The sequence below is a fragment of the Lithobates pipiens genome, unplaced genomic scaffold (assembly GCF_037356315.1).
Source record: "Lithobates pipiens isolate NorthernLeopardFrog02 unplaced genomic scaffold, aLitPip1_a1.2 Scaffold_18, whole genome shotgun sequence".
NCBI classification, from domain to species: Eukaryota; Metazoa; Chordata; class Amphibia; order Anura; family Ranidae; genus Lithobates; species Lithobates pipiens.
Window position 1 is genome coordinate 312,944,209 of NW_027507758.1, and position 24,977 is coordinate 312,969,185.

At 40.1% G+C, this 24,977-nt stretch overlaps 1 protein-coding gene across 3 annotated transcripts in view; it reads right to left on the reverse strand.

Moving 5' to 3' along the window:
* Positions 1 to 24,977, reverse strand: part of FUT9 (fucosyltransferase 9) — a 335,910-nt gene that overhangs the window by 101,064 nt on the left and 209,869 nt on the right. For all 3 annotated transcript variants that reach the window (XM_077487226.1, XM_077487227.1, XM_077487225.1), the window contains exon 2: positions 21,206 to 21,366. The gene's annotated coding sequence lies outside the window, so the exon portion shown is untranslated. The remainder of the gene's footprint in view (positions 1 to 21,205; positions 21,367 to 24,977) is intronic.

A 24,977-nucleotide genomic window follows, 5' to 3' on the forward strand; every position in this document is an offset into this window, starting at 1 on the left:
TGCTCAGTCGAGCTCCTACAGTGACAGTAGAGTGACATCGAATCTAGGAGAGTGATGATATTCAATCCAAGGTTGCCAGACCCTAAGAAATTTGGTATGAGTGTCGGAAAGAACAGAAGACAATTTTTCATTGACCATCACATCGTTCAGTCGGTTTTTGACTGCCTCAAAACTCAGGGTTGGGGTTCTCCATGCTCTCGCTATTGTCAGTTTAGTCGCAGTAAAGAGATGTTGCACTAATTGCTGTTCTGGGCATAGTAATGCTGTGATTGATTTACCAAGAAGTGCCTCAAAGGGATCTTTTTTAAGGTTTACTCGACGTAGACTACGGAGTAACGCGTAAACCCTGACCCATAGTCTGCATACCCGTGGGCACGTCCACCAAATATGGGTCATGGTGCCCTCCCGATCACACCCTCTGAAGCAGAGAGGGGAGTAGGTGGGGACAAAGCGGGCCAAGCGTATCGGGGTATAATACCCCCGATACAGGACCTTGTAGGCATTTTCCAAAATAGTTACGTTGCGCGAGCATTTGGATAAGGCCAGGGTCATTGCCTGCCAGTCCTCTGGATCCAGCCTCCTTCCCAGCTCCCTCTCCCACTGCAGATGATAGAACCGCACCGGAGGTTTCTTCATAGAGATCAAGGCTGAGTATATTAGAGATATCAGTCCAGGAGAGTGAGGCCTAGACCTACAGATGCTGATATACATATTCATATCCCTCCAGCGATTAAAATGTATTTCCTCCTTAAAAGAGATATTTGCCAAAAAGCATTGAAGCTAAATACAATCCAATAAACAAGGAAATCATCAAACAGAAAATGGTCAAACGAATTGCATAGTAAGGATATATGAAAAATATATATAAGTATATATCTTTTATCCAATTTGTTTATCCATATAAGTATATATAATACACTTTTCTATATATATTTATTTTAACATTTTTAACATCGATATAAAGTAAAAAGCCTTTTATGATTGGTTTGTAGTTGCCACATATTATTCCCTGTGTGTTTCCGATGTAAGCCCAATGGCCTGAGAAAGAAGGGTGAAAAAAACTTCTGACCAGTAGACATGTGCATTCGTTTTCGTCCGAATGCATTTTCGTCCGAATTTCAGCTATTTTAATTTTCGTTTTGACAAACGATAACGAAAGCACAAAATCCGAAAAACGAAAGATCCGACATAAATAAATGCTTTATTTTCGTTTTCATTGTTACAACAGTTCGATATAGAATAGGAGATTCGACATGACTCTGACAACAATCTGTGTCTATAGAACCTGTGGTCGAATGTGCCTAACCTTACCTCTATTAGTCCAAGATTATATAGAGAAAATATTCGACAGAGAAAAAAGATTTGACAGAGAGAAAAGATTCTGCAAGTTACTGTCCTAAAAAGTGTTTGGGGACCCGGGTCCTGCCCCAGGGGACATGTATCAATGCAAAAAAAAAGTTTTAAAAACGGCCGTTTTTTCGGGGAGCAGTGATTTTAATAATGATTAAAGTGAAACAATAAAAGTGTAATATTCCTTTAAATTTCGTAGGGGGGGTGTCTATAGTATGCCTGTGAAGGGGCGCATGTTTCCCGTGCTTAGAACTGTCCCTGCACAAAGTGTCATTTATGCAGGAAAAAAAGTCCTTTAAAATCACTCGCAGCTATTATGAATTGTCGGCTCCCGTAATACAGAGAACACTCATTGAAAGTCATTGATAAAAAAAAAAAAAAAAAATTTAAAAAAAAGCGTGGGGGTCCCCCAAATTCAATTACCAGGCCCTTCAGGTCTGGTATGGATATTAAGGGGAACCCTGCCTCAAATTTAAGAAAAAATTTGACGTGGGGTTCCCCCTAAATATCCATAACCAGACCCTTCAGGTCTGGTATGGATATTAAGGGGAACCCCGCGTCAAATTAAAAAAAAAAATTGACGTGGGGTTCCCCCTAAAAATCCATACCAGACCCTTTATCCGAGCACGCAACCTGGCAGGCCGCAGGAAAAGAGGGGGGGACGAGAGAGCGGCCCCCCCTCCCTCCTGAACTGTACCAGGCCACATGCCCTCAACATTGGGAGGATGCTTTGGGGGTCTGTGACCCCTCAAAGCACCTTGTCCCCATGTTGATGAGGACAAGGGCCTCATCCCCACAACCGTGGCCGGTGGTTGTGGAGGTCTGCGGGCGGGGGGCTTATCAGAATCTGGAAGCCCCCTTTAACAAGGGGACCCCCAGATCCCGCCCCCCCCCCTGTTTGAAATGGTAAGGGGGTACAAAAGTACCCCTACCATTTCACAAAGAAAGTGTAAAAAATGGTTAAATAAAACAAACACACTTTTGAAAAATTCCTTTATTAAAAATAAAAAAATAAAAAAAAGATTCCAGCGGCGGTAATCCACTCTTGCTATCCAGCGACGGATGGATTCGCTGCGCTGGATGAGATGAGCCATCGCTGGAGAGATGACCGTCCGTCGCTGGATAGCAAGAGTGGATTACCGCCGCTGGAATCTTTTTTTTATTTTTAATAAAGGAATTTTTCAAAAGTGTGTTTGTTTTATTTAACCATTTTTTACACTTTCTTTGTGAAATGGTAGGGGTACTTTTGTACCCCCTTACCATTTCAAACAGGGGGGGGCTGGGATCTGGGGGTCCCCTTGTTAAAGGGGGCTTCCAGATTCTGATAAGTCCCCGCCCGCAGACCTCCACAACCACCGGCCACGGTTGTGGGGATGAGGCCCTTGTCCTCATCAACATGGGGACAAGGTGCTTTGAGGGGTCACAGACCCCCAAAGCATCCTCCCAATGTTGAGGGCATGTGGCCTGGTACGGTTCAGGAGGGAGGGAGGGCCGCTCTCTCGTCCCCCCTCTTTTCCTGTGGCCTGCCAGGTTGCGTGCTCGGATAAAGGGTCTGGTATGGATTTTTAGGGGGAACCCCACGTCAATTTTTTTTTAAATTTGACGCGGGGTTCCCCTTAATATTCATACCAGACCTGAAGGGTCTGGTTATGGATATTTAGGGGGAACCCCACGTCAATTTTTTTCTTAAATTTGAGGCAGGGTTCCCCTTAATATCCATACCAGACCTGAAGGGCCTGGTAATTGAATTTGGGGGACCCCCACGCTTTTTTATTTATTTATTTATTTTTTTATCAATGACTTTCAATGAGTGTTCTCTGTATTACGGGAGTCGACAATTCATAATAGCTGCGAGTGATTTTAAAGGACTTTTTAAGGGACAGTTCTAAGCACCAGAAACATGAGCCCCTTCACAGGCATACTATAGACAACCCCCCCCCCCCCTACGAAATTTAAAGGAATATTACACTTTTATTGTTTCACTTTAATCATTATTAAAATAACTGCTCCCGAAAAAACGTCCGTTTTTAAAACTTTGTTTGCATTGATACATGTCCCCTGGGGCAGGACCCGGGTCCCCAAACACTTTTTAGGACAGTAACTTGCAAATTAGCCTTTAAAATTAGCACTTAAGATTTTGAACGTTGGAGTCCCATAGACTTTAATAGGGTTCTAAAGTATGCTATATACTAGCTCCGTCGAATCTTCTTTATACATTTGACAGACACCATAAGCCTTCAAAGACAGATTCGACCTTAATTCATGTGGATTTTCGGACGAATGCAATTTTTTTTTTTTTTAAATATTCTTTATTTAAACTTCAAGGAGGTTACATAGTCCAGTTACATACATTTTCATAAATACATACAAACATACGTCGGTGCTCAGTCCCTTTTATTCTCTACCAAAAATATAATTTCCCTGGTTTACATAACTGAGAGCCCATTTCTTATTTATCTCTACTGTTTTTACGTATTCCACTTTCCCTCCTTTTATTTTAGTTTTTTTTTTCCTTCCCCCCCTTCCCTCCCACCCTCCGGAAAAAAAAAAAAAAAAAAAAAAAAAAAAAAAAAAACACCCCTTCTGCTTCCAGCCCATATGATTTACTTATTCCCACTACATGGTGATCTCCTTATCTTTCCCTATTCCCCAGCAGTTTCTTTCCCTCTTCTGAAGAGAGGAAAACATTCCATCCCGCCCATATCCTGGCATATTGCTCGCTTCTGTCTTGGGCCGAGTATATTAAATCTTCCACAGCCGCCACCTTCCTCACTTTATTTAACCACATTGTTATTGTTGGTGGTTTAGAGTCTTTCCAGGAACGAGCAATGCAACCCTTAGCCTCATTAACCATGTGACACAATACCGAGCCCTTATATTTTCTTATTGGGATATGTGAGAGGTGCAACAAGAAAAAAGCCGGGTCCTCCGTTATTGGATATTCTGTAAATTTTTGCATAATTTTTTGCACGTCTTTCCAATACTGTTTGATCTTGGGACATGTCCAGAAAATATGTAGTAAAGTCCCCCGTCCCCCGTTGCACCTCCAACATTGATCTGATGCTCCAGGGGAAAACCTCTGGAGCTTCGATGGGGTATAATACCACCTCGTCAACAGTTTATAATTCAATTCCTGAATTCCAGTACAGATTGATGTGTTTAACGAGAGGTATATCATCCTCTGACGTTGATCTAATGAGAATGTCCTATCCAAGTCCCTTTCCCACTTTACAAAGCATGGCATCTCATAATTATCTGGGGGGGCTATAAGCAATGTATATATCTTTGATATCGTTCGAGACAGAGGTTCCTTCTCTTCACAGTAAATTTCAAATCTAGTTAGATCTTGTTTATAGTTTATTGCTGGACCTAATGACTCAAAAAAGTGCCGGAGCTGCATTGCCTGCCACACCTTCACTTCAAATTGGCCCCCTTGTTGAGTCAAAGTAGTCACTGTTGGCCCGGCATTAGATTGTAGAAAATGTGATACCTGCATATACCCCTTTTCCCGCAGGTTCTTAAAGTCTCTCCTCTCCATTCCTGGTTTAAAACTGGGGTTACCTAGCACCGGAACTAATGGGGAATGCGCTGACGAGAATTTAGGGTTCTGACTAATTCTAAATCCTATTTGTAATGTTGGGCCTATAAGCGGATGCTTTTTCATAGCATCTGGTAGATTTGTATAGCACCAAATCGCTCTTCGGAGAGGTACTATACACATTTCTTGTTCTAGTTCTATCCAAATCTTAAATTCTGTATGTCGGCACCAGTCGATAATCCTCCCAATATGCACTGCCTTATAGTATTTAAGTAAATCTGGTACTGCTAAGCCTCCATCTCTTTTTAGCATAGTCATCCGGCTTCTACTGATCCTCGGTCGTTTACCTGCCCAAATAAATTTCGTAAACACTGTGTCTATTTCACGAAAAAAAGCAGATGGGATTTCTATTGGTAGGGCCTGTAGTAGATATAGAAATTTTGGCAGAATACTCATTTTAATAGAGTTGCAGCGGCCAAACCATGAATGACGTCCCTGTTGCCATTTCTCTAACAATATTTTAACTGCCTTAAGAAGCGGGGGGAAATTCAACTTAAATGTCTCTTCTATTTTTACTGGGATCTGTGTGCCCAGGTATTTCAGGGCTGTCCCTACCCATTTAAATTTAAAGTTGGGTTGTAACATTTGTTGTTTTTCCCAGGGGAGGGCTACCCCCATTGCCTCTGACTTTGAATATGCAATTTTTGAACGAAAAACTAAATAAATAAAAACGAATTTCGGGAGTAACTAAATAAATTAAGTTTTCGGATGAAAACGAAATTCCGAAACGAAATATTTTACTCTGCACATGTCTACTGACCAGTCCCCCAGCCCCTTGTTTTAATCACCTGAGCCCGTTTGTTCCCTCGGCAGAGACGCGCTCTACCTCTCTGCCCATTGTCTCGGCTCTTGATTGGATACATTGACAGCAGTACAGTCATTAGCTCCCGCTGCTGTCAATCAAATCCAATGATGCGGGCAAGTCTGACATTCTGTGTCTATGGACGCAATTGCTGGACTCAGAGGACTCAGAAGCATGCAGCAGGTAACCCCCAGCGAGAGTGCTTCTCCTAGGGGGTTTACCGATGCAGTGAGGAACTGATCGCGCTGCCAGGGGGACCCAAGAACAGGTGGAATGGGGCCACTCTGTGCAAAACAAACTGCACAGTGGAGGTAAGTATGACATGTTTGTTATTTTTTTTAAAAGAGGGTTTACAACCCCTTTAATACCCTGGACATTTATCAATAGCTATATAAGGGCTGCTCGGACAACACAGGGCGGACCTGAGAAGGAGGCTACGCTCTCTGAAACGCATTGTCCTGGCAACCGCATAGTGTCCGCTGTCAGTCTGTTCCATGAGAAGCTCCTGACTGGGCAGCACATGGAGTCAGTGAGTGGTTTGCTTGCAGCCTGTCTGCAGGTGCGTGGTAAGCCATTGCTTGTGGAGGTACTCATCCATCCTGTGGACGATCCATCTATCTTGGGGTTCGGATGTTACCCTGTTCAGGGCTCCATAAAGGAGGATTCTAGACACTTATGTTCTATCTACACTCGTAAGTGTATTGATTTTATTTCCTTTATCAAATAAACAAACGTTATTTGCACCATGAGCCTGTGCACTCGTATCTCCCTTTATGTTTCTACAGCTGTCAGTTCCCCGCTTATCACAGAGCTGCAAGGAGAGTGGTGTGAGATAGTCTTTTGATAGTAACCCTTTTGCTGAAGGATTTCCTTGGACATTTCTCCTTGGACTTTGTTATTATTTTTGTTTTTTGAGAAAAAAGGAAGTAGAACAGAAACAGGTTTCAGGGAGGTGGAGAGAGAGGAAGACTTTTTTCAGTGTCAACAGCCCATTCCCTCTATATGTTTGTCAGAGACTATTAAACCAGGACTCAAGAAATGGCAACAGTAGAGGTATAGTCAGCAGAGTAGTAAACCTATTCCAATAAAACCATTTTTTTTTCATTTTTTATTATAATTGTAATAAAGTCAAGAGAGAATAGTGGTAGGTTTCAACCCATTAGCAAAATGTTTATGTTCAGATAAATCAAGGGCCATGAATGACAACTGCCTGATAGATGCTTTTAAAAAACCTTATAGTAGACATTCTAAGATAGTGGGTGTGCACATAGAATAGCTGAAGGATAGCAGCAATGTTGTTCAGGTCTGTTGAAGCAACAATGACGGCTGCATTGATTTTTAGGCTTGCACATAGATCAACCAGATATTTTCTTATTAGAAATCCAGATGGGATTTCATTGGATTTCACATAAAGCATAGGTAAACCTACAGATCTTTAATTTTGCATTAAACTGGAAAACGAATGTACTGTAATATTAATCCAGTGATTCAGATATGTGACATTTTAATGTTTAAATGAACCCATGATAACGATTTGTACTAATGACATCCAAAACTAATGTACTAAAGGCAAAAAGTCACACATTAAAAAAAAAAAACGAACATTTTTATAACTACTAAACTAAGCATAGCAAATAAAAACATGTAGGGATCCTGCCTTAAAGTGGACGTAAACTGATTCGTGAAATTGGACCTAGGTACAAATATCTGTAAGGTTTTCTTCTCTCTCTCCAAAGCCCTACGTCCTGTGTGTTTCTGCTGTTTGGTTCCTCTGTTATCAGCATGATAACTTCTGACAAGTTCTCAGAGATGGGAGATGAAAGCAGCTGGAAATGTGTTTTGTAGTAGGTTGCTATAAATAGATTAGCAGAGAGCTTGTGTTGTTACAGCACAGCTCTGAAAGTATGTGGAGTGGGGGTGTGTGCCTTTCCTTCAATCAGCTGTCTCCCAGTTTAAGCCAAGGATACACTCATACCGCTGAATGAGGAAGTGTAAATTCCAACCCAATGTAAGAATTCTGAAGAATATAGAAAGGCAAAAATAGAAGATATCCATGTAAAACTTATGTAGAGAGATTTGTTTAATCTCTGTGTATCATCTGAGGCTGTTCACTTCACTGGGTATATGTGAGGGTTTACATCCACTTTAAGCTGGCATGTCCCTGGTTAAATCCAGTGGTGTTTTGCAGCTAGGCTATAGCCAGTCTTAGCTTTATTTATTCTATGCTTGTCAAGTGTCTTTTAAGCCCATGACATTGGTTACATAGTTACATAGTTAGTCAGGTTGAAAAAAGACACAAGTCCATCCAGTTCAACCACAAAAAAAAAATAATAATAATATCATACAATCCCATATTTCCAATTCTATACCCACAGTTGATCCAAAGGAAGGTGAAAAACCCCAGCAGAGCATGATCCAATTTGCTAAAGCAGAGGAAAAAAATCCTTCCTGATCCCCCGAGAGGCAATCGGATTTTCCCCGGATCAACTTTACCTATAAATGTTAGTACCCAGTTATATTATGTACATTTAGGAAATAATCCAGGCCTTTCTTAAAGCAATCTACTGAGCTGGCGAGAACCACCTCTGCAGAGAGTCTATTCCACATTTTCACAGCTCTTACTGTGAAGAAACCTTTCCGTATTTGGAGATGAAATCTCTTTTCCTCTAGACATAAAGAGTGCCCCCTTGTCCTCTTTGTTGACTGTTCACTATATGGACCCCTTATATATTTGTACATGTTGATCATACCCCCCCCCCCCAATCTCCTCTTATCAAGAGTGAATACATTCAGTTCCTCTAATCTTTCCTCATAGCTGAGCTCCTCCATGCTAAAACTGAACTGCATATTCCAGATGACGTCTTACTAATGATTTGAACAGGGACAAAATGATATCTCTCTCTCTCTGGAGTCCATACCTCTCTTAATATACAAAGGGACTTTGCTCCCTTATATATTTGAACACATTGATCATATCCCCCCTTATTCTCCTCAAGAGTGAAAAAATTCAGTTCCTCTAATCTTTCCTCATAGCTGAGCTCCTCCATGCGTCTTATCAGTTTGGTTGACCTTCTCTGCACTTTCTCCAGTTCCCCGATATCCTTTTTGAGAACTGGTGCCCAAAACTGAACTGCATATTCCAGATGAGGTCTTACTAATGATTTGAACAGGGACAAAATTATATCTCTCGCTCTCTGGAGTCCATACCTCTCTTAATACAAGAAAGGACTTTGCTTGCTTTGCAAACTGCAGCTTGGCATTACATGCCATTATTGAGCTTATGATCTACCAAAACCTGCAGATCCTTCTCCACTATGGATCCTCCCAGTTGTACTCCCCCTAGTATGTATGATGTATGCATATTCTTAGCCCCCAAGTGTATAACTTTACATTTATCAACATTAAACCTTATCTGCCACATAGTCGCCCAATTAGACAGAGCATTGAGGTTGGCTTGTAAATTAGAGACATCCTGTAAGGATGTTATTCCACTGCATAGCTTGGTGTCATCTGCAAAGACGGAAATGTTACTTTTTATGCCAGACCCAATATCATTTATAAAGGTATTAAAAAGTAAGGGTCCCAGCACTGAACCTTGGGGTACACCACTGATAACCTTAGACCATTCAGAGTAAGAATCATTAACCACTACTCTCTGAATTCTGTCTTTTAGACAGTTTTCTATCCATTTACAAACTCAAATGGCCAAACCTGTAGACTTTACCTTACACATGAGTCGTGTGTGCGGAACTGTATCGAATGCTTTTGCAAAATCCAAGTATACCAAGTCCACTCCTCTGTCCAAGGATTTACTTACCTCCTCATATTTTTTTCTTGCAAGAACTCGTCTATGTGGTCTTTTATTAGTCTATCCAGTATCTTCCCAACTATAGAAGTTAAACTAACAGGTCTATACTTACTTGGTAAAGACTTTGTTCCCTTTTTAAATATAGGCACCACATTGGCTCTGTACCAATCAAGTGGTACTATTCCTGTCATTAATGAGTCCCTAAAAATTAGATACATGTGGGTGGATGCCATCAGGTCCAGGTTCTTTATCCACCTTTATTCTGTCCAAATATTTCTGGACCTTATCACTTTTGAGCCATTGTGGATTTGGGGCTGTGTTACTAACACCCCCATTATGGACATTTGCTCCCCCCATGCTCCTTTGTATAGACAGAGCTGAAGAGAGTATTTAATAAATTAGCCTTCTCTTTGTCCCCAGGCACCCACTCTAGATTATTTTGTAAAGGGCCTACATGCTCAGACCTGTCCTTTTTACTATTAATATATTTGAAGAATTTTTTGGGGTTTGTCCTACTATCTTTTGCAATCTGTCTTTTGTTTAGAATTTTTGCATGCTTGATTTCCTTTTTACATATTCTGTTATATTCTTTGTATCATTTAAATGACACTAGTGTTCCTTCATTTTTATATTTTTTAAAAGCTCTTTTCTTATAGTTTATAGCTTTTTTAACTTTGGCCGTGAGCCACATAGGTTTTATTTTTAGCCTTTTAAACGTATTGCCCATGGGAATATACTTTGCAGTGAGTTCACAAACAGTCTTTTTGAAGTATTCCCATTTCTGTTCTGTGCCCATTGATGAATATTTTCTCCTAGTCTAAGTCCTGGAGAGCAGCCTTCATCCTTGGAAAATTTGCTCTCTTGAAATTAAGTGTTTTTATCCTTCCTGTATGTGATTTTTGTTTACAGCTAACATCAAATGAAATCATGTTATGCTACCTAGGTGTTCCTTTATCTGAACATTAGTAATACGCTCTGCATGGTTTGAGATTACCAGGTCCAACAGAGCATCGTTCCTAGCTGGGGCCTTTGCCCTTTAACTGGCTTTGCCCTTTAACTGTCCCAGCAGTACCATTATTCCAGTCAATTTATGAGTAGTTAAAATCCCCCATTATTAACACTGTCCCAGCCCTTGCAGCCCTTTCCATCTGTGCAAGGAGCTGAGTCTCCACCTCCTAATTAACATTGGGTGGTCTATAACAAACTCCAATGATTAACTTTGAACTATGCACATATTCCACCCATAATGCTTCAGACTCATCACACTCACCATCCACCAGGTCCTCTTTCACACTCGCTTTGAGATCACTTCTCAAATACATTGAGTTGACTCAACAGGGTGTGAGTTATTATTTTCCACCCTAGACAATCGTTGAGGTTTTGTTTGAGTGGTGCAGACTGAGGGGAGTTGATAAATGTATGGTTCAAACAGAAGGGACTTCCTTTCTGGACTTCTGCCTGGTGAGGATGCTACTGTGAAAATTGTCTCTCTCTTGAGCCTTACCCCAGTTGGTGTGTGGGTGGTGCCGATGTAGGGATGAACAGTGAGTGCCCACCAGTGTTCCCAGAGATGGGCTGAGGCTGTTAGTTAAAGCAAGCATGGTACTTAAGGCACCACTCCATCTTAAAAGCAACACTTCTCCACGCAGTCACAATTAACTCCTTAAAAAGGAATAGCCTAGTTCTGCATCTCATTATGCTCTGTGCAACATGGATAACAGTTCCTATTATACTTCTATCTTTAGTGCGCCATTTGTGAGCCGGTGCCCTGGAGTTTTCATCCCATTGCCACTGATCCATATGTTGCATTTGAATCCTAAGAAGCTTGACTTATACATAACTTATGCTTCTTTCTTGAGGCTTTACTCCATTCTCCTGTGACATTACTGGCTGGGTGCCTGGGATTTTCTGTGCCATGAGTAGGGTGGGTGAGTGAGTGCCCAATGGTGAGGTTATGGTTGCTAGGGAAGGCGTTTAAGCACACAAGCTTCTCCTCTAACCAGAGCTTTTTGTCCGCTATGTCATGTCACTTCAGCTTCCCTAATGGCTGGCTGCTTATGCACTTAGACGCTAGTACTGTAGTCATTAGCAACAGCACTATAGCCTTGGTTAGCTTGACTGCACATCAGACACTTGTACTGCAATATACTCTTACACTGTCCTGTCCTCTTGTGTGACCCATGTTCTGTGATACACCTTGCATGCATGCACCCCTTTAAATGTATGGTGGAATAACTTCAGACCAGACAATCCTCTACTTTGGACAGAAAGTCCAAATGTAGAGAGGTAGAGCAATTCATGACAGCATTATCACCACTAGGGATGAGCCGAACACCCCCCGGTTCGGTTCGCACCAGAACTTTCGAACGGACCCCACGTTCGTTACGAACGTTAGAACCCCATTGAAGTCTATGGGACTCGAACGTTCGAAATGGAAAGTGCTAATTTTAACGGCTAATATGCAAGATACTGTCCTAAAAAGGGTTTGGGGACCTGACTCCTGCCTCAGGGGACATGGGTCAATGCAAAAAAAAGTTTTAAAAACGGCCGTTTTGGCGGGAGCACTGATTTTAATGACGATTAAAGTGAAAAAAAAAGTGAAATATTCCTTTAAATATGGTGTCTGGGGGGTGTCTGTAGTATGCCTGTGAAGTGCCACGTGTTTCCCGTGTTTAGAACAGTCCCTGCACAAAATGACATTAAACGGAAATAACACAATTTAAAACTGCTTGCGGTTTTAATGTTATATCTGGTTCCTGCAATATGGTTGAAAATCATTGAGAAAAATGGCATGGGTAGCCCTCCCTGCCCATTACCAGCCTATTTGGGTCTTGTACGCATATTAAGGGGAACCCTGTACCCATATTAAAAAAAGGAAATGCGTGTGGCCCCCAGGCCCTATATACTCAGAACAGCAGTATACAGGCGGTGCAAACAAGACAGGGACTGTGTAGGTTTGTTGTGTTAAGTTGAATCTGTTTGTAATTTTCAACTGGTACATTTTTAAAGTGTAGCTCCAGTCAAAAAAACAATTTTTAAGCTTTTTGGAAAACATAGGGAAGGGTTATCACCCCTGTATAATTTGTTTTGTCGTCCATCTTTTTTCATCTCACTTGCTGCTGTCTGATGTTTGTAAGTTGGATGTTTGAAAGTAGGGGCCTGCCCTATATGCTCTGCAGAAATGGCGGAACAAGGTGTTGGTTTTGCCACAACATTGTAAGCCCTCAAAGTGACTCTTGGTGGGCGCTGGAGCGCCCTGCTGTGAACGATTATATCAAGAATTGTAATTACATGCCATTGTTGAACAGTGGTAGAAAAATTGACCTTTGGTGGTTGTGGTGCTGGTGCCACAACACTATAAGTCCTCACCGTTACTCTGGGTGGGCACAGGAAGGGGCCCTCCTGTGAAATATTATATCAAGAATTGTAATTACATGTCCCTGTTAAACAGGGGCAGAAAAATTTGGCCTTAGGCACTGCTGCTGGTGCCACCACACTGCAACCTCTTCCATATACTCTAGTTTTTTTGCTGGAATTAGCCCTGCTGCAAAGCATTGCATCAAAAATTGTACTTAAACGCCCCTGTTAAACAGGGGCAGAAAAATTGGGCCTTAGGCTGAGGTGAATATCGCAGTGTATACTGCGGTCAGGGCACGCAGACAATAACCAGAAAACAGCAGAGATAAAGGGGTATATACAGATGTATACTGTGCTGTGCTGGAGGCACACACAACTTCCAATAACTCCTGCAGATGGCAATTGGGCTCAAATAGAGAACAGCTATGTAGGTGGATTATAGCGGTATGTACTGGGTACAGAGCACGCAAACAGCACGCACTATCTCTTAACACTACTGACTGCAAGCTCTATTATTAAAGATGGATCACTAGCTATATAGGTGAGGTGAATATCACGGTGTATACTGCGGTCAGGGCACGCAGACAATAACCAGAAAACAGCAGAGATAAAGGGGTATATACAGATGTATACTGTGCTGTGCTGGAGGCACACACAACTTCCAATAACTCCTGCAGATGGCAATTGGGCTCAAATAGAGAACAGCTATGTAGGTGGATTATAGCGGTATGTACTGGGTACAGAGCACGCAGACAGCACGCAATATCTCCTAACACTACTGACTGCAAGCTCTATTATTAAAGATAGATCACTAGCTATATAGGTGAGGTGAATATAGTGGTGTATACTGCGGTCAGGGCACAGACAATAACCGCTACACAAGAGCAAGATAGGAAATCAGCCAAAAACGATCGGTGTGTAACTGTGTTGAAGGTACACAGAACACCCACTGCTTCTGATGCCAACACACTACACGAGGCCGCCTCAAAGGCGGCCTTATATAGTGTGGGGCGTGCACTACACAGCCTGAGCTATGATTGGCCACAGGCATCCTGCCTGTGGCCAATCATGGCTCTCCTCGCTGCTGGCGCTGCGATTGGCCAAGCATGCGTGGTCACAGTGCATGCTTGGCCAATCATGAGCCAGCAATGCACTGCGCCATCGCAGTGCATTGTGGGCCGTGCGCGCCACACGAATTTTGACGCGAACGGACCAAGAGTTCGGATTTCGCCGAACAGACGAACAGCCAATGTTCCAGTCGAACGTACGTTCGACTCGAATACGAAGCTCATCCCTAATCACCACATTGGAACCTGCTGCTGACAGTTTGTGGATGTTAAAGAGAATATAAAGGTCAATTATTATGGGTGTTTGGGGCCACTGGCATTACACTCTGTAACTGGTGATATCTTCTTCCCAGGGGGGGATGTCAGCAGCTAATGCATATTGAGTAGCCTCATTTAAATACAGGCTTACAAGGTTTATACCACTGAAATTCAGGTGAATATTATGCTGCTTTTTCACATGCAACACATCTAAAACATATTTTTTGATAAAAAAAAGTTCCAATCATCAGATGAAATCAGCCAGGACCAGAATATAACGTTTTTCAGTTTGCAGCACTTATCTTCATTAACAACTATGCAAGGCAATGCCAGCCATACAGAAACAATTTAATTAAAGAGGAAGTAAACCCTGATGGGTGTTACTTCCTCTTTGTCTCCCTGCAAAGGTAAAGCATAATGGGCTACTATGCATCACTTACCTGACACAGGAGCCAGCGATGTCACCGCTGTCCCCTGTAGCATGAAGCGGCCATCTTCTTCTGGGTATAGCTGCTCCAGCCACTCACAGCGCAGGAGCAGCGATAATGTCACTCCCGCACGTGCGCATGGAAGCCGCCACTAACAGCATATCGCTGTTAGCAGCGGCATGGTAAGTGCGCCTGCGCGACGCTGTCTACTGACAGCGGTGACTGTCTTTTTGTAAATATCTCCTACACCGTGTAGGTTTAGGAGATATTTCTTGGACCTACAGGCAAGCCTTAATCTAGGCTTACCTGTAGGTCAAAGTGATTTGTAAGGGTTTACAACCACTTTAAAGAGGAGTTCCAGTCTGTAAAAAAATAACATAATTAAAAGTCAGCAGCTACAAATACTGTAGCTGCTGACTTTTAATATAAGGACACTTACCCGTCCAGGTATCCTGCGATGTTGGCACCCCTAGCCGATTCATCAACCATCTTCGGGTGCAGGCACTGGCATCTGTAGAAACTTCACAGCATGTTTCTTACTGCACATGAGCGACTCATGCTCTGCTTTCTGAATGGTCCTGTCATCTTCTGGGACCTCTATGTGTCCCAGAAGGCAGTGGGGGTAGGAGGAGGGGCAAAAAATGTAATAGATTGCCATGTGGCAATCTTACACGGAAGTGGGAAGTGGGAGTGGGTACTTGTCAAAACCAGGTACCCATCCCCCTCTAAAGGTGCCAAATGTGGCAGTGGAGGGTGCGAACAAGAGGAGCTTCCCCTTTTGGGTGGAGCTCCACTTTAACAACTACTGAAGGCAATGCCAACCATTGTTTGATTACTCTTCCCAACCCCAATACACTTTCTTCTAAAAGATAACAGAGACAAAAAAAGGACAAGCAATTTTATAAATGGTTACATTACTGTAAACAGTAAGAATTTAAAGCGGGATTCCACCCTAAAGTGGAACCTCCGCTGATCGGATCCCTCCCCCCCTCCGGTGTCACAATTGACACCTTTCAGGGGGGAGGGGGTGGAGATACCTGTCAAAGACAGGTATTTACACCCACTTCCGGGCATAGACTCCCGTGGGAGTCTACGCCATTTCCTGCCCTGCCGTGCTGTCTGCTGGGACACACACGGGTCCCAGTGACAGCTCGGAGATTTCCTATTGTGCGGTGCAACTCGTGCATGCGCAGTAGGGAACCGGGAAGTGAAGCCGATTCGCTTCACTTCCTGATTCCCTCACCTAGAATGGTGGCGGCAGCAGCCGAGGGCCGAGCGATCGATCGGCCTCGGCTGCCGGCATCGCTGGAACCCGGGACAGGTGAGTGTCCATTTATTAAAAGTCAGCAGCTGTAGTATTTATAGCTGCTGGCTTTTAATATTTTTTTTTTGGGTGGAATCCCTCTTTAACAAAAAACACAAAATAGGTTAAAAAACTGTGAACTAACTTGTTGCTCATTTACCTAAACAAGACAGCTGTAGCCCACCCAAAGCCATAGGGTTGTACAAGACTGTCTAGGTAGATGAAAATGGAGATACCTAGGTAAAGGTACTATTCAACCCCATGATTGCTTACTGGCTTGACCAATGTTGGAGATAAATTAGAAAAAGGCTGTGAAGGTCACAACTGTCATTCTGGGGTAAGTCAGCAGCTGTGGTGTAATGGTTATGTTATACCCTTGCCAAAAAGAGCTAGGAAAGATGGCTTAGTGTACTGTTAATAAAAGTGCTCTTTCCATCCAAAGCAATTATATAATCCCTAAATGAAATGCCAGAGGAATGATGTGTAACTAATGGAGTAACAACATGTCGTCAAAGGAGTCATGTTTTTTAGGTGGGTGACGTGGCCAAAAAGGGGCTATATCACTAGCAGCTAGTGTAATGTCATGTTGCCAAAAGCATTCTAGGGGACCCAGGGTTTGATGCTTTCAGAGTGATGACATTTAGCCATGACCAACAGCATGCCATGTGCTGCAAGAGTGCTATAGGATAAGGTTGATCTGTCAAAGACATGATGCTAAAAGAGTGGATATCATTTTTCCTGTCAATGGTTGCCAACATTATTAAATAATTTCTAGAGACAATTTTCTGCTGAGTCGATACATTTATCTTAGTTAAAATGTTATATACCATATAGTATATTAACTTGAAGTTTCAAGGGTTGCAGAATCAAGAGTAACAACTGAAGACATTTGAGAAAAGTTTTGTTTTTTTCTTTTGTGCAGTTGAAGTATAATCTCCAAATTCTGGGACTGTCCCTTCCGAAATAGGATATCTGACAACTATGCTGTTCCTCACGACCTCATATGGCACACATGCCAAAAAATTATGTTGCTGATGCCCCAACAACTGAAAATGCAAACTAAACCATGCTTATGGGAAGAGAACAATGGAAGAGTTTAACTTTTTGATGTCACATTGTACTTTATAAGATTGAATGTGGGAGTTATTCACATTTCTTCTGGAACTATTACCTTTTCACATATTAATTATTTATACTGGATTATTTGCAGCATACCACCAGTTTTGAAATTTGAGAATGTTACAACTGTCTAATTTTTACTGTCTTAATTCATCCATTGCTTTCCGCTATAACAGTTCAATATGTTGTGCTCAATTGGATGACTGTATGTGTGCTGAGTGATGTCAGTTTTTGAATGATCAATACCATCCATAGCCACAGTTAAAACTGCTTAATAGACATCTCATTGTTCATTAAATGTAATGAGTTGTACAGACCACCTGGATAAAGTTGAAAGAGGTGATAGCTGGTTTCGTAACAAAATCTCAATATGGTTAGGGCTACAATTTGGCAAGCAATGTCCCCAGGTGAAGGTATCCTCCTACATGTAGGGAAGCAGTGGGTTCCCTGTAATGGTACAGTGGCTTTGACAACAACCATAAGGACTAAACTAGTGCAAGCTTCCAGAATGAATGGCATGATGAAAATTAGAGCCATTCAGCAGGTGGGTTAAATGAGTGAAATTAAATGATACGTTTTAATGACTGGCTGGTGTGTTCCTTTACTCACATATGTAAGACCTTAAAACATCATGCCCACCACATAGTCGACATTGATTTTTTTTTCTAGCAGGAAGAATACCCAAATAGTATTTTTTTTGTTATTTTTGTTACTGTGATATATGGCATTTTCAACTCTGTAGGAATAATAAGGTGGTGATCTGGACTGGCTGTAGATATATCACTAGTACAAGTATGGTTATTTATGAAGCTAGCTTAGGCACGTACTATATGCTAATCCCAGAGAGGTCAGCAGGAGATGTGCATCTGAGAATAACATCAAGCTAAGATAAATTGAATACATGAGATAGCTCATTCCTGAATATGTATTCACAGCTCCTTCCTCATCTCTGCTGCAAGATTATGTAAATACCACTGAAGCTTATAACACTGCTGGCAGCAACAAATTAGATCAAATTATTTTTCACATTCAATACAACTTATCCAACTCAGCCAGCATATAAGCAGGGTGAAGACTGATGTACTACATCTTCTTTCTTTTTCTACTGACAACTCCATAAGCATTATTTGTCATGATAACCAAAATGCCACATATACAGTATGTGCATAGTGCATGTAAAGTTAAGAAGCTTTGCATCATATTGTAACCATTGTAGTCTTGATGGTGTAATACATTAACCATTATTTGTTATTATTTTAAGTATAACTTTAAATGCATTTTACTCACATATTGGTGTTGCATATTAGGTTCCCGTTTCATATATATATATATATATATATATATATATATATATATATATATATATATATTTTAGCAGGTAAAATAAGTACACAACATCATTTTTCTAGGTAAATATATTTCTAGAGGTTCTATTGACATGACATTTTCACTGCATGTCGGTAACAACCCATGCAATCCATATATACAAAGAAACCAAAACAAATACGTCCAGAATTTAAGTTCTGAGTAATAAAATTGAATGACACAAAGGTAAAAAGTATTGAACATTTATTTAATAGTTAATAGTTCATACAAAATCCTTTGTTGGTAATAAACGCTTCAAGACACCTCCTATATGGAGAAACTAGTCATATGCATTGCTCAGGTGTGATTTTGGCGCATTCTGCCACACAAACAGTCTTCAAATATTGAAGGCTCTGTGTGCCTCTTCTATGAACTCTGATCTAGTTCTTCCCATAGATTCTGTATGGGTCAGGTGATTGTCTGGGCCATTTTAGCAGCTTTCTTTCTTTCTTTGAATTGAGAGTTTTCTTGGCTTTGTGTTTGTGATCATTGTCTTGCTGAAATGTCCACCCTCATTTTATCTTCATCATCCTGGCAGATGGCAGGAGATTTTTATTAAGAATGTGTTGGTACATTTTTCCATTCATCTTTCCTTCAATGATGAAGGAATTAAGTTTGCCAGTACCATATGCTGAAAAACAGCCCCACACCATGATGTTCCCACCTCCAATCTTCACAGTTTGGTATAGTGTTTTTGGGGTGATTTGCAGTGCCATTTGATCTCCAAACATGGTGCGTATTATGTTTTGCAGCAAACTGTAGCCTCCCTGGCGGTATTCCCTTGTCTGGCTCGGGGTGAGATTTAATTACCATAAACGGTATTCCCAAGCCAGACTTGGGATCGCATTGCTGGATCCATGTAGGGGGTTACTTACCTTGTCCCCTGGATCCAGCGATGTCTCCCCGCTCGCTCAATCTGTGAAAGCGCAGAGCTCCGTTCCCTGCGAGTGTTGCGACGCACAGGGACAGAGTTTAGCGCCAAATTCAAAAAGTAAAAAACACAGTATAGATACAGTATACTGTAATCTTACAGATTACAGTACTGTATTAAATAATTACAGATCCCTTTTGTCCCTAGTGGTTTGTCCACTGTCCTGCATGCAGTTTTATATTATAAATACTATTCTTTATGCCAGGAAACTGGAGATTGTCCATAACAACCAAAAAATGTCCGTTTACATCAAAAGTGGTTATAGACCAGCTAGAAAACAGCGATAATAAATTAGAAACGCTTGCAGAATTGAACGATAGTAATTTGTGGGGAAATTCGTCATCAAACACTAAAAGTAATGACAGTGACAATTCTGCAACTCAGCACATTTCAGTGTTTTTGATTTGATTACATTATTGAATAATTTTTATTATTATTATATTATTATTTGTTATAATTATTTATAGTTATTTATTTTATATATATATATATATATATATATATATATATATATATATATATATTATAATTTATGATTTCATATTTCAAATTTTATCATACCCGGGATGTCTATTAGACTCTTGTTTGGATGGATTTACGTGAATTATTTCTAAGAATTACAGGCCTACATTTCATTACTTATTGTTTTCTTTGAAACAATTGTACCTGCTAATTCTAGGACTTTCTGAAGCTTTCCACAAGTGGTCCTTGGCTCTTGTACAACACTTCTGAGAATTATTTTCACTCCTCTGTCAGAAATCTTGCAAAGAGCACCAGGTGGTGGCTGGTTTATGGTGAAATTATATTCTTTCCACTTCCGGATTATAGCCCCAACAGTGCTCACTGGAACATCCAGAAGTTTAGAAATCCTTCTGTAAACAATGCCATCAATATGTTGTAAAGGTCTTGAAAGAGCACTTTGGCTTTACCCATCATGAGATGTTTCTTGTGTAACACCTTGGTAATGAGACACCTTTTATAGTCTATTAGTTGAGACTGAACCAGCTGATATTAGTTTGCATTGACAAGAGACAGGATTGATTTCTAATTACTGATAGATTTCAGCTGGTGTATTGGCTTTCAATGCCTTTTTGCACACCCCTTATTTCATGTGTTCAATACTTTTTTCATTTTTTTACACATAATTAAATTTTTGAACTTATTTGTTTTGGTTTCTTTGTATGTATGGATTGCTTTTGTTGTTACCGACATGTGGTGAAAATGTCATGTCAATTGCAGAAATATATAGAAATATGTTTGCCTAGAAAAATGCATTCAATACATGTTATGCCCACTGTATATAAAGTATATAACCAGGAACCAAGATCCAAAATGAAACAGAAAGGGAAGTCTAAGGCCATCCCATGTGAACCTTTGGCTAGGCTATGGACCTTCAAGTTTTACATATTCCAAACAGGCAGTATAACTATGCCTCACTATTTACTGTAGCTGCAATTCTTATATAAAGGTTGTAGCAGAAGCACTGTGGTATTTTAAATTGTTCTCTTAGCTGCTCAGCTCACTGTGTTATTTTGTCTCAGTAGTGTTTCAGCAGCCTCCAGCCTTCTAATATCAAATGTAAACATAGAGCAGGATAATAAATCTATGTAATGTGTTAGATTGGTGTGCCTATAAAATACTGCTTATTGTATCATGTTAGGATTCTAAAGAAAAACAGTACACAGAAAAACATGTAAGCCTGTCATTGTTGACTCCTTTCTAAAGACTCAATTAAAATACTCCTGCAAAAGCTATTTACGTGTTATCAGTTGCTTTTAAAAGACTGGCATGCCATTGATAAGCCACAAAAAAGTATTACCTTAACAATACGCCCTTACTTTGGATTCATCGGGTTGTGAAGCTTAGCTGGACAACAAAGAATTTAAGTAGCTTGGTCCCTCATACTTTCAGAACAGCTGGACATTTCCAGTTATGGTGAAGTCAAGATGCACGAGTACATGTAGAATTTAGAGGTCTGTTCTAAAAAGAGAGAAGAACATAGGAAAATGTATTAAACATCATTAATGTATTAGAGTGAATCATCAGGCATTAAGTAAATGGAGGAATAGAACAACTGAATAACCCACACTTGCTATTTCTTACAATGTTAAACCAATCCAGAATGTTAGGCTGTCCCTCCACAGCCTAAGTTAAGAATATGGTGGTTTGGCCTACACTAATGCTTAACAAGCTTTAGAACCTCTCTTCTGGACTCTTAATGGTAATTTCACTCACCCTTATTCACCAACAAAAGTCAAATAATAAAATTTGTTAGACAAACCCTTTAAACCTACAGATATACCAGGAAAGGACTGTAGAAAATGTGTACAAATAAGCAATAATATATACATATATATTCCATAGGTTGTATGTGCATATTATTGGGTATTTCCAGTATTGCCAAAGTATGCCCAATGGAAACATTGGTTTTGTGGGACAACAAAATTCCATAGTTATACCAGCTGTTACTGATTTGATAGGCTAAGCATTATGACATTTTTGTCAAACATACCTCTATAATTTGAGTGTGTGTGTGTTTTTATTGTAATAGCTAAAACAGCAGAGAGTGTATAACAAAAATATGACTATGTAGAAATTGTGAAAAAAATAAATTGTGGTATACTTATGATATGATACTCTATTCTTTAAAATAATTGCATTGTCTAATAAAAATTAGAACACAAATGTATATGTTACTATAATCATAGTATGGTACATGGCTTTATGTTTTAAAAGAACAACCTGCGTACCTACATTGTTTAACATTATTTTATGTAGTGATGTCCATTAATTTCATGTTAAAACAATGTCCTCCAAGTTTATCCTCATCAAGAAAACCTTGATTGTGTTTCATCACAAGATACTGTGGAACCTTGAAAAAAATTAAACTGCTTGTAACTCAGGCACTAACATCATATTGTAAAATCACTGAGCTATTGATTCACTAGACTCCCTGTCAGCAATATGTAAAATTCGTTTCAGCTTTGAAACATTTACCATTCAGAAGATAAAAAGAACATTTATGCTCAGGAACCCAAGGAAATAAAAACAGTCCAAAATAATAAAAACACTTATCAAAATATAGTATTATGAAACACATGCTCTGAAATCTAATTATGAAAAATCGAATATGACTCAGCAATATTTTAGCTATATCCAGATTCAGTGGACCAAAAATAATGACAAATATGTGCTCAGTTAGCACAGGGACATTCCATGTTGGCAAAAAGTAAATCTTTGAATTGGCCTAGGGGCGGTTTAATGTTTCAAAATTACTTTGGCATGTTTACTACATACTCTGCAAGCTAAGGACATTTAATTTTAAATATCCTCTAACAATTGTAAAAAAAAATATGTTTTATTTGGTAAAAGGCAAATGCTTGGCTCCAGAGATCAAACCGGAGATCTTTTATCCACCTGCATAGTGGACACTTGCCATTTGAAGAACCTCTATTGTCATCATATTCAAAGTCATTTGGCAGCTACCCTTCCTAAAATGTTATGTATTTCTCTATCTGCTTCTCAATGCTGGAATGAAGCCATAAAGTGCATGCACTGGACCACAAAATGTGTCATATCTTGTTGTATATTTTCTCAATAAACCTACTGAAGGAGAAAAAATGGAAAACTCCCCTGAACCTAATTGGGTATTTCAAGTCAAACCATACTAGGGTGAAAATGACTTCATTAGTAATACACTAAACAATTTATTTGATGCATACACATAGTTCAGTGATTCCAATGAAAGGAGCAATGCTCAAATACGCAGGCTATGGGGTTTATTTACTAAAGGCAAATCCACTTTGCGCTACAAGTGCACTTGGAAGTGCAGTTGCTGTAGATCTGAGGTGGACATGCAAGGAAAAAAAAAAATGCATTTTTGCTTGCACATGATTGGATGAAAGAAATCACAAAAACTTTTCCTTCGTTTCAGATCTCCCCCTCAGATCTACAAGGACTGCACTTCCAAGTGCACTTGCAGTGCAAAGTGGAGTTGACTTTAGTAAATCAACCCCTATATAACCAGCAAATGCTTAGGCAATAAACAATGTGCTAGTGTTTACATAATTCCATAAAGCTACTATATATACAGATACAGTACATTTATTACTTTATAACTAGTTTAGTACATACAGTACATGTGCAGTCCATTGTTACATAGTTAGGTTGAAAAAAGACACCAGTCCATCCAGTTCAACCATAAAAAAAATTGAATAAAAAATATCGTACAATCCAATATACCCAATTCTATACCCACAGTTGATTCAGAGGAAGACAAAAAAAAAAAACAGCAGAGCATGCTCCAATTTGCTACAGAAGGGGAAAAAATTCCTTCCTGATCCCCAAAGACAATCGGATTTTCCCCGGATCAACTTTACCTATAAATTTTAGTACCCAGTTATATTATGTACATTTAGGATAGTATCCAGGCCTTTCTTAAAGCAATCTACTGAGCTGGCCAGAACCACCTCTGGTGGGAGTCTATTCCACATTTTCACAGCTCTAACTGTGAAGAAACCTTTCAGTATTTGGAGATGAAATCTCTTTTTCTCTAGATGTAAAGAGTGCCTCCGTGTCATCTGTGTTGCCTGTAAAGAGAATAACTCAACACCAAGTTCACTATATGGACCCCTTATATATCTGAACATCCTTTCCCCTTTTATTAGATTTCTCCTGGCCTTATTTTTCCATCTTCGACGTTCGGAAAGTCCGACGGACAGTTTGGCGGGAAGTCCGCTATACTAAGTCCGTCGGATAGTCGGCTACGTGTGTACGGGGCATTATAAACCCCTTCATTAAACTGCCTGTGGTTAACGTAGATACCAGCTTGATCACGTGGGTATACCAACTGCTTATCTATAGTACTCTGATTAATTTACATAACTAGAATGATGGTACTACCATTATTATTATTATTTTTTCCTTTTTAGTTGGCTTTGTCCATTTAACCTCCCGTGTCCGCCCCGAGGGTGGTAAACCCCAAATGGTGGGAGCCACCCGTGCTCTATTTTTGGTCCACTTTATGGAGCTCCCGGAGGCAGGCCGCATGCTCTGCAATACTAAAGGTGTTTACATGTACAAAACTTATATATAAAAAATACTCTATTAAATTTGATCTTGTGATGTTTATTGTATTGTACCAATAATGTTGACATTATGTATTTAATTATAGATCTGTACCAAGATTTTTTCCTGAAGAAGCAACAATAAGTCGCAAAACTAGTTGAAATATACGATCAAGCTGGATAACAGTTACTGTACCCTGCACTTCCTCACTGTAGAAGGTCAGATACTATCTAATTGTGCAACTATGTAATATGCTGTCTGTCAACAATTGTGTCCTTCTTAAATTTTAAATTTTATTTTTTTCAATAAAAACTATCTTTTATTATATATGCTGTATATTTCTGGGTATCAAGATAGTCCTTAATTCCATTAGGTGATGTATGGCTGTTTCATGGTTAGAGTAACCCATGTATACGCCCCTTCCCTATGTTTCGTTTCTTCTATGTGATTTGTGAGGATGAGGATACCAACCATACAATCATTATTACTACCTCTCAATATTATATTCAGGCACGATAAATATA